Source organism: Pan paniscus, chromosome 7 (assembly GCF_029289425.2).
Source record: "Pan paniscus chromosome 7, NHGRI_mPanPan1-v2.0_pri, whole genome shotgun sequence".
In the NCBI taxonomy this organism is placed as follows: Eukaryota; Metazoa; Chordata; class Mammalia; order Primates; family Hominidae; genus Pan; species Pan paniscus.
This window is the reverse complement of record NC_073256.2, coordinates 6125169-6138273: the sequence shown is the minus strand read 5'-3', so window position 1 is coordinate 6138273 and position 13105 is coordinate 6125169.

The window sequence follows — 13105 nt, the reverse complement described above, 5'->3', positions numbered from 1 at the left end:
ATAGCAGTGTAGATATTTACATGTTTATACAGATGGCTGTGTAGATATTTCCATGTGTATACAGATGGCATTGTAGATATTTCCATGTTTATACAGATGACTGAAGAGGTATTTCCATGTTTTACCGATGGCTCTGCAGATATTTGCATGTTTATAGAGATAGCGGTGTAGATATTTCCATGTATGTACAGATGGCGTTGTTGATATTTCCATCTATACACAGATGGCCGTGTAGATATTTCCATGTTTATACAGATGGCAGCGTAGATATTTCCATGGACATGCAGATGGCGGTGTAGATATTTCCATGTTTATACAGATAGCGGTGTAGATATTTCCATGTTTTCACAGATGGTGGTCTGGATACTTCCGTGTTTATACACATGGCAGAGTAGATACTTCCATCTTTATGGAGATGGCAGTGTAGATATTTTCATGTTTATAGAGATGGCGGTGTAGATATTTCCATATTTATAGAGATAGCGGTGTAGATAATTCCATCTTTCTACAGATGGCAGTGTAGATATTTCCATGTTTATACAGATGGCGGTGTAGATATTTCCATACTTATACAGATGTCTGTGTAGATATTTCCATGTGTATACAGATGGTATTGTAGGTATTTCCATGTTTATACAGATGGTGGTGTAGATATTTCCATGTTTATTCAGATGACTATGTAGATATTTCCATGTTTTTACAGTTGGCAGTGTAGATATTTCCATGTTTATAGAGATGGCGCTGTAGATATTCCATGTTTATACAGATCGCGGTGTAGATATTTCCATGTTTATACAGATAGCGGTGTAGATATTTCCATGTTTTTAGAGATAACGGTGTAGATATTTCCATGTTTACACAGATCGCGGTGTAGATATTTCCATCTTTCTACAGATGGCATTGTAGATATTTCCATGTTTATGCAGATGGCGGTGTAGATACTTCCATGTTTATATAGACGTTGGTGTAGATATTACCATGTTTATACAGATAGCGGTGTAGATATTTCCATGTTTATACAGATCGTGGTGAAGATATTTCCATGTTTATACAGATCACGGTGTAGATATTTCCATGTTTATACAGATCGCGGTGTAGATATTTCCAAGTTTATACAGATAGCGTTGTAGATATTTCCATGTTAATACAGATAGCAGTGTAGATATTTCCATGTTTATAGAGATAGCGGTGTAGGTATTTCCATGTTTATAGACATAGCAGTGTAGATATATCCATGTTTATATAGATGGCGTTGTAGCTATTTCCATGTTTATACCGATAGATGTGTTGGTATTTCTACGTTTATACAGATAGCGATGTAGATATTTCCATGTTTATACAGCTCGCGGTGCAGATATTTATATCTTTATACAGATGGCATTGTAGATATTTCCTTATTCACACAGATGGCGGTGTAGATGTTTCCATGTTTATACAGATGGAGGAGTAGTTAGTTCCATGTTTATGGAGATGGCAGTGTAGATATTTTCATGTTTATAGAGATGGCGGTGTAGATATTTCCATGTTTATAGAGATAGCAGTGTAGATATTTACATGTTTATACAGATGACTGTAGAGGTATTTCCATGTTTTACCGATGGCTCTGCAGATATTTCCATGTTTATAGAGATAGCGGTGTAGATATTTCCATGTTTGTACAGATGGCGTTGTTGATATTTCCATCTATACACAGATGGCCGTGTAGATATTTCCATGTTTATACAGATGGTAGCGTAGATATTTCCATGGACATGCAGATGGCGGTGTAGATATTTCCATGTTTATACAGATAGCGGTGTAGATATTTCCATGTTTTCACAGATGGTGGTGTAGATGTTTCCGTGTTTATACACATGGCGGAGTAGATACTTCCATCTTTATGGAGATGGCAGTGTAGATATTTTCATGTTTATAGAGATGGCGGTGTAGATATTTCCATATTTATAGAGATAGCGGTGTAGATATTTCCATCTTTCTACAGATGGCAGTGTAGATATTTCCATGTTTATACAGATGGCGGTGTAGATATTTCCATACTTATAGAGTTGTCTGTGCACATATTTCCATGTGTATACAGATGGTATTGTAGGTATTTCCATGTTTATGCAGATGGCGGTGTAGATATTTCCATGTTTATATAGATGGTGGTGTAGATATTACCATGTTTATACAGATAGCGGTGTAGATATTTCCTTGTTTATACAGATCGTGGTGAAGATATTTCCATGTTTATACAGATCGCGGTGTAGATATTTCCATGTTTATACAGATCGCGGTGCAGATATTTCCATGTTTATACAGATAGCTGTGTAGATATTTCCATGTTTATACAGATAGCGGTGTAGATATTTCCATGTTTATAGAGATAGCGGTGTAGGTATTTCCATGTTTATAGACATAGCTGTGTAGATATTTCCATGTTTATATAGATGGCGTTGTAGATATTTCCATGTTTATACCGATAGATGTGTTGGTATTTCCAAGTTTATACAGATAGCGATGTAGATATTTCCATGTTTATACAGCTCGCGGTGCAGATATTCATATCTTTATACTGATGGCATTGTAGATATTTCCTTATTCACACAGATGGCGGTGTAGGTGTTTCCATGTTTATACAGATGGCGGAGTAGTTAGTTCCATGTTTATGGAGATGGCAGTGTAGATATTTTCATGTTTATAGAGATGGCGGTGTAGATATTTCCATGTTTATAGAGATAGCAGTGTAGATATTTACATGTTTATACAGATGGCTGTGTAGATATTTCCATTTGTATACAGATGGCATTGTAGATATTTCCATGTTTATACAGATGACTGAAGAGGTATTTCCATGTTTTACCGATGGCTCTGCAGATATTTCCATGTTTATAGAGATAGCGTTGTAGATATTTCCATGTTTCTACAGATGGCGTTGTTGATATTTCCATCTATACACAGATGGCCGTGTAGATATTTCCATGTTTATACAGATGGCAGCGTAGATATTTCCATGGACATGCAGATGGCGGTGTAGATATTTCCATGTTTATACAGATAGCGGTGTAGATATTTCCATGTTTTCACAGATGGTGGTCTGGATACTTCCGTGTTTATACACATGGCAGAGTAGATACTTCCATCTTTATGGAGATGGCAGTGTAGATATTTTCATGTTTATAGAGATGGCGGTGTAGATATTTCCATATTTATAGAGATAGCGGTGTAGATAATTCCATCTTTCTACAGATGGCAGTGTAGATATTTCCATGTTTATACAGATGGTGGTGTAGATATTTCCATACTTATACAGATGTCTGTGTAGATATTACCATGTGTATACAGATGGTATTGTAGGTTTTTCCATGTTTATACAGATGGTGGTGTAGATATTTCCATGTTTATTCAGATGTCTGTGTAGATATTTCCATGTTTTACAGATGGCAGTGGAGATATTTCAATGTTTATAGAGATGGCGCTGTAGATATTTCCATGTTTATACAGATTGCGGTGTAGATATTTCCATGTTTATACACATAGCGGTGTAGATATTTCCATGTTTTTACAGATATCGGTGTAGATATTTCCATGTTTACACAGATTGCGGTGTAGATATTTCCATCTTTCTACAGATGGCATTGTAGATATTTCCATGTTTATGCAGATTGCGGTGTAGATATTTCCATGTTTATATAGATGGTGGTGTAGATATTACCATGTTTATACAGATAGCGGTGTAGATATTTCCATGTTTATACAGATCGTGGTGAAGATATTTCCATGTTTATGCAGATCGCGGTGTAGATATTTCCATGTTTATACAGATCGCTGTGTAGATAGTTCCATGTTTATACAGATAGCGGTGTAGATATTTCCATGTGTATACAGATGGCATTGTAGATATTTCCATGTTTATACAGATGACTGTAGAGGTATTTCCATGTTTTACAGATGGCTGTGCAGATATTTCCATGTTTATAGAGATAGTGGTGTAGATATTTCCATGTTTATACAGATGGCGTTGTTGATATTTCCATCTATACACAGATGGCCGTGTAGATATTTCCATGTTTATACAGATGGCAGCGTAGATATTTCCATGGACATGCAGATGGCGGTGTATATATTTCCATGTTTATATAGATAGCGGTGTAGATATTTCCATGTTTTCACAGATGGTGGTGTAGATATTTCCGTGTTTATACAGATGGCGGCGTAGTTACTTCCATCTTTATGGAGATGGCAGTGTAGATATTTTCATGTTTATATAGATGGCGGTGTAGATATTTCCATGTTTATAGAGATAGCAGTGTAGATATTTACATGTTTATACAGCTCGCGGTGCAGATATTTATATCTTTATACAGATGGCATTGTAGATATTTCCTTATTCACACAGATGGCGGTGTAGATGTTTCCATGTTTATACAGATGGCGGAGTAGTTAGTTCCATGTTTATGGAGATGGCAGTGTAGATATTTTCATGTTTATAGAGATGGCGGTGTAGATATTTCCATGTTTATAGAGATAGCAGTGTAGAAATTTACATGTTTATACAGATGGCTGTGTAGATATTTCCATGTGTATACAGATGGCATTGTAGATATTTCCATGTTTATACAGATGACTGAAGAGGTATTTCCATGTTTTACCGATGGCTGTGCAGATATTTCCATGTTTATAGAGATAGCGGTGTAGATATTTCCATGTTTGTACAGATGGCGTTGTTGATATTTCCATCTATACACAGATGGCCGTGTAGATATTTCCATGTTTATACAGATGGCAGCGTAGATATTTCCATGGACATGCAGATGGCGGTGTAGATATTTCCATGTTTATACAGATAGTGGTGTAGATATTTCCATGTTTTCACAGATGGTGGTGTAGATGTTTCCGTGTTTATACACATGGCGGAGTAGATATTTCCATCTTTATGGAGATGGCAGTGTAGATATTTTCATGTTTATAAAGTTGGCGGTGTAGATATTTCCATATTTATAGAGATAGCGGTGTAGATATTTCCATCTTTCTACAGATGGCATTGTAGATATTTCCATGTTTATGCACATGGCGGTGTAGATATTTCCATGTTTATATAGATGGTGGTGTAGATATTACCATGTTTATACAGATAGCGGTGTAGATATTTCCATGTTTATACAGATCGCGGTGTAGATATTTCCATGTTTATACAGATCGCTGTGTAGATATTTCCATGTTTATACAGATAGCGGTGTAGATATTTCCATGTTTATACAGATAGCGGTGTAGATATTTCCATGTTTATAGAGATAGCGGTGTAGGTATTTCCATGTTTATAGACATAGCCGTGTAGATATTTCCATGTTTATATAGATGGCGTTGTAGATATTTCCATGTTTATACCGATAGATGTGTTGGTATTTCCACGTTTATACAGATAGCGATGTAGATATTTCCATGTTTATACAGCTCGCGGTGCAGATATTTATATCTTTATACTGATGGCATTGTAGATATTTCCTTATTCACACAGATGGCGGTGTAGATGTTTCCATGTTTATACAGATGGCGGAGTAGTTAGTTCCATGTTTATGGAGATGGCAGTGTAGATATTTTCATGTTTATAGAGATGGCGGTGTAGATATTTACATGTTTATAGAGATAGCAGTGTAGATATTTACATGTTTATACAGATGGCTGTGTAGATATTTCCATGTGTATACAGATGGCATTGTAGATATTTCCATGTTTATACAGATGACTGTAGAGGTATTTCCATGTTTTAGAGATGGCTGTGCAGATATTTCCATGTTTATAGAGATAGCGGTGTAGATATTTCCATGTTTGTACAGATGGCGTTGTTGATATTTCCATCTATACACAGATGGCCGTGTAGATATTTCCATGTTTATACAGATGGCAGTGTAGATATTTCCATGGACATGCAGATGGCGGTGTAGATATTTCCATGTTTATACAGATAGCGGTGTAGTTATTTCCATGTTTTCACAGATGGTGGTGTAGATATTTCCGTGTTTATACAGATGGCGGCGTAGTTACTTCCATCTTTATGGAGATGGCAGTGTAGATATTTTCATGTTTATAGAGATGGCGGTGTAGATATTTCCATATTTATAGAGATAGCGGTGTAGATATTTCCATCTTTCTACAGATGGCAGTGTAGATATTTCCATGTTTATACAGATGGCGGTGTAGATATTTCCATACTTATACAGATGTCTGTGTAGATATATCCATGTGTATACAGATGGTATTGTAGGTATTTACATGTTTATACAGATGGTGGTGTAGATATTTCCATGTTTATTCAGATGACTGTGTAGATATTTCCATGGTTTTACAGATGGCAGTGTAGATATTTCAATGTTTATAGAGATGGCGCTGTAGATACTTCCATGTTTATACAGATCACGGCGTAGGTATTTCCATGTTTTTACAGATATCGGTGTAGATATTTCCATGTTTACACAGATTGCAGTGTAGATATTTCCATCTTTCTACATATGGCATTGTAGATATTTCCATGTTTATGGAGATGGCAGTGTAGATATTTTCAGGTTTATAGAGATGGCAGTGTAGATATTTCCATGTTTATAGAGATAGCAGTGTAGATATTTACATGTTTATACAGATGGCTGTGTAGATATTTCCATGTGTATACAGATGGCATTGTAGTTATTTCCATGTTTATACAGATGACTGTAGAGGTATTTCCATGTTTTACCGATGGCTCTGCAGATATTTCCATGTTTATAGAGATAGCGGTGTAGATATTTCCATGTTTGTACAGATGGCGTTGTTGATATTTCCATCTATACACAGATGGCCGTGTAGATATTTCCATGTTTATACAGATGGCAGCGTAGATATTTCCATGGACATGCAGATGGCGGTGTAGATATTTCCATGTTTATACAGATAGTGGTGTAGATATTTCCATGTTTTCACAGATGGTGGTGTAGATGTTTCCGTGTTTATACACATGGCGGAGTAGTTATTTCCATCTTTATGGAGATGGCAGTGTAGATATTTTCATGTTTATAGAGTTGGCGGTGTAGATATTTCCATATTTATAGAGATAGCGGTGTAGATATTTCCATCTTTCTACAGATGGCAGTGTAGATATTTCCATGTTTATACAGATGGCGGTGTAGATATTTCCATACTTATACAGATGTCTGTGTATATATATCCATGTGTATACAGATGGTATTGTAGGTATTTCCATGTTTATACAGATGGTGGTGTAGATATTTCCATGTTTTTTCAGATGACTGTGTAGATATTTCCATGTTTTTACAGATGGCAGGGTAGATATTTCTATGTTTATAGAGATGGCGCTGTAGATATTTCCATGTTTATACAGATCGCGGTGTAGATATTTCCATGTATTTACAGATATCGGTGTAGATATTTCCATGTTTACACAAATTGCGGTGTAGATATTTCCATCTTTCTACAGATGGGGTTGTAGATATTTCCATGTTTATGCGGATGGCGTTGTAGATATTTCCATGTTTATATAGATGGTGGTGTAGATATTACCATGTTTTCACAGATAGCGGTGTAGATATTTCCATGTTTATACAGATTGCGGTGAAGATATTTCCATGTTTATACAGATCGCGTTGTAGATATTTCCATGTTTATACAGATCGCGGTGTAGATATTTCCATGTTTATACAGATAGCGGTGTAGATATTTCCATGTTTAAATAGATGGCGTTGCAGATATTTCCATGTTTATACCGATAGATGTGTTGGTATTTCCACGTTTATACAGATAGCGATGTAGATATTTCCATGTTTATATAGCTCGCGGAGCAGATATTTATAACTTTATACAGATGGCATTGTAGATATTTCCACATTCACACAGATGGCCATGTAGATATTTCCATGTTTATACAGATGGCAGCGAAGATATTTCCATGTACATGCAGATGGCGGTGTAGATATTTCCATGTTTATACAGATAGCGGTGTAGATATTTCCATGTTTTCACAGATGGTGGTGTAGATATTTCCGTATTTATACACATGGCGGAGTAGATACTTCCATCTTTATGGAGATGGCAGTGTAGATATTTTCATGTTTATAGAGATGGCGGTGTAGATATTTCCATATTTATAGAGATGGCGGTGTAGATAATTCCATCTTTCTACAGATGGCAGTGTAGATATTTCCATGTTTATACAGATGGCGGTGTAGATATTTCCATACTTATACAGATGTCTGTGTAGATATTTCCATGTGTATACAGATGGTATTGTAGTTATTTCCATGTTTATACAGATGGTGGTGTAGATATTTCCATGTTTATTCAGATGACTGTGTAGATATTTCCATGTTTTTACAGATGGCAGTGGAGATATTTCAATGTTTATAGAGATGGCGCTGTAGATATTCCATGTTTATACAGATCGCGGTGTAGATATTTCCATGTTTATACAGATAGCGGTGTACACATTTCCATGTTTTTACAGATAACGGTGTAGATATTTCCATGTTTACACAGATTGCGGTGTAGATATTTCAATCTATCTACAAATGGCATTGTAGATATTTCCATGTTTATGCAGATGGCGGTGTAGATACTTCCATGTTTATATAGATGGTGGTGTAGATATTACCATGCTTATACAGATAGCGGTGTAGATATTTCCATGTTTATACAGATCGTGGTGAAGATATTTCCATGTTTATACAGATCGCGGTGTAGATATTTCCATGTTTATACAGATCGCGGTGTAGATATTTCCATGTTTATACAGATAGCGTTGTAGATATTTCCATGTTTACAGACAGCAGTGTAGATATTTCCATGTTTATAGAATTAGCGGTGTAGGTATTTCCATGTTTATAGACATAGCAGTGTAGATATATCCATGTTTATATAGACGGCGTTGTAGATATTTCCATGTTTATACCGATAGATGTGTTGGTATTTCTACGTTTATACAGATAGCGATGTAGATATTTCCATGTTTATACAGCTCGCGGTGCAGATATTTATATCTTTACACAGATGGCATTGTAGATATTTCCTTATTCACACAGATGGCGGTGTAGATGTTTCCATGTTTATACAGATGGCGGAGTAGTTAGTTCCATGTTTATGGAGATGGCAGTGTAGATATTTTCATGTTTATAGAGATGTCGGTGTAGATATTTCCATGTTTATAGAGATAGCAGTGTAGATATTTACATGTTTATACAGATGGCTGTGTAGATATTTCCATGTGTATACAGATGGCATTGTAGATATTTCCATGTTTATACAGATGACTGTAGAGGTATTTCCATGTTTTACCGATGGCTCTGCAGATATTTCCATGTTTATAGAGATAGCGGTGTAGGTATTTCCATGTTTCTACAGATGGCGTTGTTGATATTTCCATCTATACACAGATGGCCGTGTAGATATTTCCATGTTTATACAGATGGCAGCGTAGATATTTCCATTGACATGCAGATGGCGGAGTAGATATTTCCATCTTTCTACAGATGGCAGTGTAGATATTTCCATGTTTATACAGATGGCGGTGTAGATATTTCCATACTTATAGAGATGTCTGTGTAGATATTTCCATGTGTATACAGATGGTATTGTAAGTATCTCCATGTTTATACAGATGGTGGTGTAGATATTTCCATGTTTATTCAGATGACTGTGTAGATATTTCCATGTTTTACAGATGGCAGTGTAGATATTTCAATGTTTATAGAGATGGCGCTGTAGATATTTCCATGTTTATACAGATCGCGGTGTAGGTATTTCCATGTTTATACAGATAGCGGTGGAGATATTTCCATGTTTTTACAGATATCGGTGTAGATATTTCCATGTTTACACAGATTGCGGTGTAGATATTTCCATCTTTCTACAGATGGCATTGTAGATATTTCCATGTTTATGCAGATGGTGGTTTAGATATTTCCATGTTTATATTGATGGTAGTGTAGATATTACCATGTTTATACAGATAGCGGTGTAGATATTTCCATGTTTATACAGATCGTGGTGAAGATATTTCCATGTTTATACAGATCGCGGAGTAGATATTTCCATGTTTATACAGATCGCTGTGTACATATTTCCATGTTTATACAGATAGAGGTGTAGATATTTCCATGTTTATGCAGATAGCGGTGTAGATATTTCCATGTTAATAGAGATAGCGGTGTAGGTATTTCCATGTTTATAGACATAGCAGTGTAGATATTTCCATGTTTATATAGATGGCGTTGTAGATATTTCCATGTTTATACCGATAGATGTGTTGGTATTTCCACGTTTATACAGATAGCGATGTAGATATTTCCATGTTTATACAGCTCGCGGTGCAGATATTTATATCTTTATACAGATGGCATTGTAGATATTTCCTTATTCACACAGATGGCGGTGTAGATGTTTCCATGTTTATACAGATGGCGGAGTAGTAAGTTCCATGTTTATGGAGATGGCAGTGTAGATATTTTCATGTTTATAGAGATGGCGGTGTAGATATTTCCATGTTTATAGAGATAGCAGTGTAGATATTTACATGTTTATACAGATGGCTGTGTAGATATTTCCATGTGTATACAGTTGGCATTGTAGATATTTCCATGTTTATACAGATGACTGTAGAGGTATTTCCATGTTTTACAGATGGCTGTGCAGATATTTCCATGTTTATAGAGATAGCGGTGTTGATATTTCCATGTTTGTACAGATGGTGATGTTGATATTTCCATCTATACACAGATGGCCGTGTAGATATTTCCATGTTTATACAGATGGCAGCGTAGATATTTCCATGGACATGCAGATGGCGGTGTAGATATTTCCATGTTTATACAGATAGCGGTGTAGATATTTGCATGTTTTCACAGATGGTGGTGTAGATATTTCCGTGTTTATACACATGGCGGAGTAGATACTTCCATCTTTATGGAGATGGCAGTGTAGATATTTTCATGTTTATAGAGATGGCGGTGTAGATATTTCCATATTTATAGAGATAGCGGTGTAGATAATTCCATCTTTCTACAGATGGCAGTGTAGATATTTCCATGTTTATACAGATGGCGGTGTAGATATTTCCATACTTATACAGATGTCTGTGTAGATATTTCCATGTGTATACAGATGGTATTGTAGGTATTTCCATGTGTATACAGATGGCATTGTAGATATTTCCATGTTTATACAGATTACAGAAGAGGTATTTCCATGTTTTACCGATGGCTCTGCAGATATTTCCATGTTTATAGAGATAGCGGTGTAGATATTTCCATGTTTGTACAGATGGCGTTGTTGATATTTCCATCTATACACAGATGGCCGTGTAGATATTTCCATGTTTATACAGATGGCAGCGTAGATATTTCCATGGACATGCAGATGGCGGTGTAGATATTTCCATCTTTCTACAGATGGCAGTGTAGATATTTCCATGTTTATACAGATGGCAGTGTAGATATTTCCATACTTATAGAGATGTCTGTGTAGATATTTCCATGTGTATACAGATGGTATTGTAGTTATTTCCATGTTTATACAGATGGTGGTGTAGATATTTCCATGTTTATTCAGATGACTGTATAGATATTTCCATATTTTTACAGATGGCAGTGGAGATATTTCAATGTTTATAGAGATGGCTCTGTAGATATTCCATGTTTATACAGATCGCGGTGTAGATATTTCCATGTTTATACAGATAGCGGTGTAGATATTTCCATGTTTTTACAGATAACGGTGTAGATATTTCCATGTTTACACAGATTGCGGTGTAGATATTTCCATCTTTCTACAAATGGCATTGTAGATATTTCCATGTTTATGCAGATGGCGGTGTAGATACTTCCATGTTTATATAGATGGTGGTGTAGATATTACCACGTTTATACAGATAGCGGTGTAGATATTTCCATGTTTATACAGATCGTGGTGAAGATATTTCCATGTGTATACAGATCGCGGTGTAGATATTTCCATGTTTATGCAGATCGCGGTGTAGATATTTCCATGTTTATACAGATAGCGTTGTAGATATTTCCATGTTTACAGATAGCAGTGTAGATATTTCCATGTTTATAGAGATAGCTGTGTAGGTATTTCCATGTTTATAGACATAGCAGTGTAGATATATCCATGTTTATATAGATGGCGTTGTAGATATTTCCATGTTTATACCGATAGATGTGTTGGTATTTCTACGTTTATACCGATAGCGATGTAGATATTTCCATGTTTATACAGCTCGCGGTGCAGATATTTATATCTTTACACAGATGGCATTGTAGATATTTCCTTATTCACACAGATGGCGGTGTAGATGTTTCCATGTTTATACAGATGGCGGAGTAGTTAGTTCCATTTTTATGGAGATGGCAGTGTAGATATTTTCATGTTTATAGAGATGGCGGTGTAGATATTTCCATGTTTATAGAGATAGCAGTGTAGATATTTACATGTTTATACAGATGGCTGTGAAGGTATTTCCATGTGTATACAGATGGCATTGTAGATATTTCCATGTTTATACCGATGACTGTAGAGGTATTTCCATGTTTTACCGATGGCTCTGCAGATATTTCCATGTTTATAGAGATAGCGGTGTAGATATATCCATGTTTGTACAGATGGCGTTGTTGATATTTTCATCTATACACAGATGGCCGTGTAGATATTTCCATGTTTATACAGATGGCAGCGTAGATATTTCCATGGACATGCAGATGGCGGTGTAGATATTTCCATGTTTATACAGATAGCGGTGTAGATATTTCCATGTTTTCACAGATGGTGGTGTAGATATTTCCGTGTTTATACACATGGCGGAGTAGATACTTCCATCTTTATGGAGATGGCAGTGTAGATATTTTCATGTTTATAGAGATGGCGGTGTAGATATTTCCATATTTATAGAGATAGCGGTGTAGATAATTCCATCTTTCTACAGATGGCAGTGTAGATATTTCCATGTTTATACAGATGGCGGTGTAGATATTTCCATACTTATACAGATGTCTGTGTAGATACTTCCATGTGTATACAGATGGTATTGTAGGTATTTCCATGTTTATACAGATGGTGGTGTAGATATTTCCATGTTTATTCAGATGAC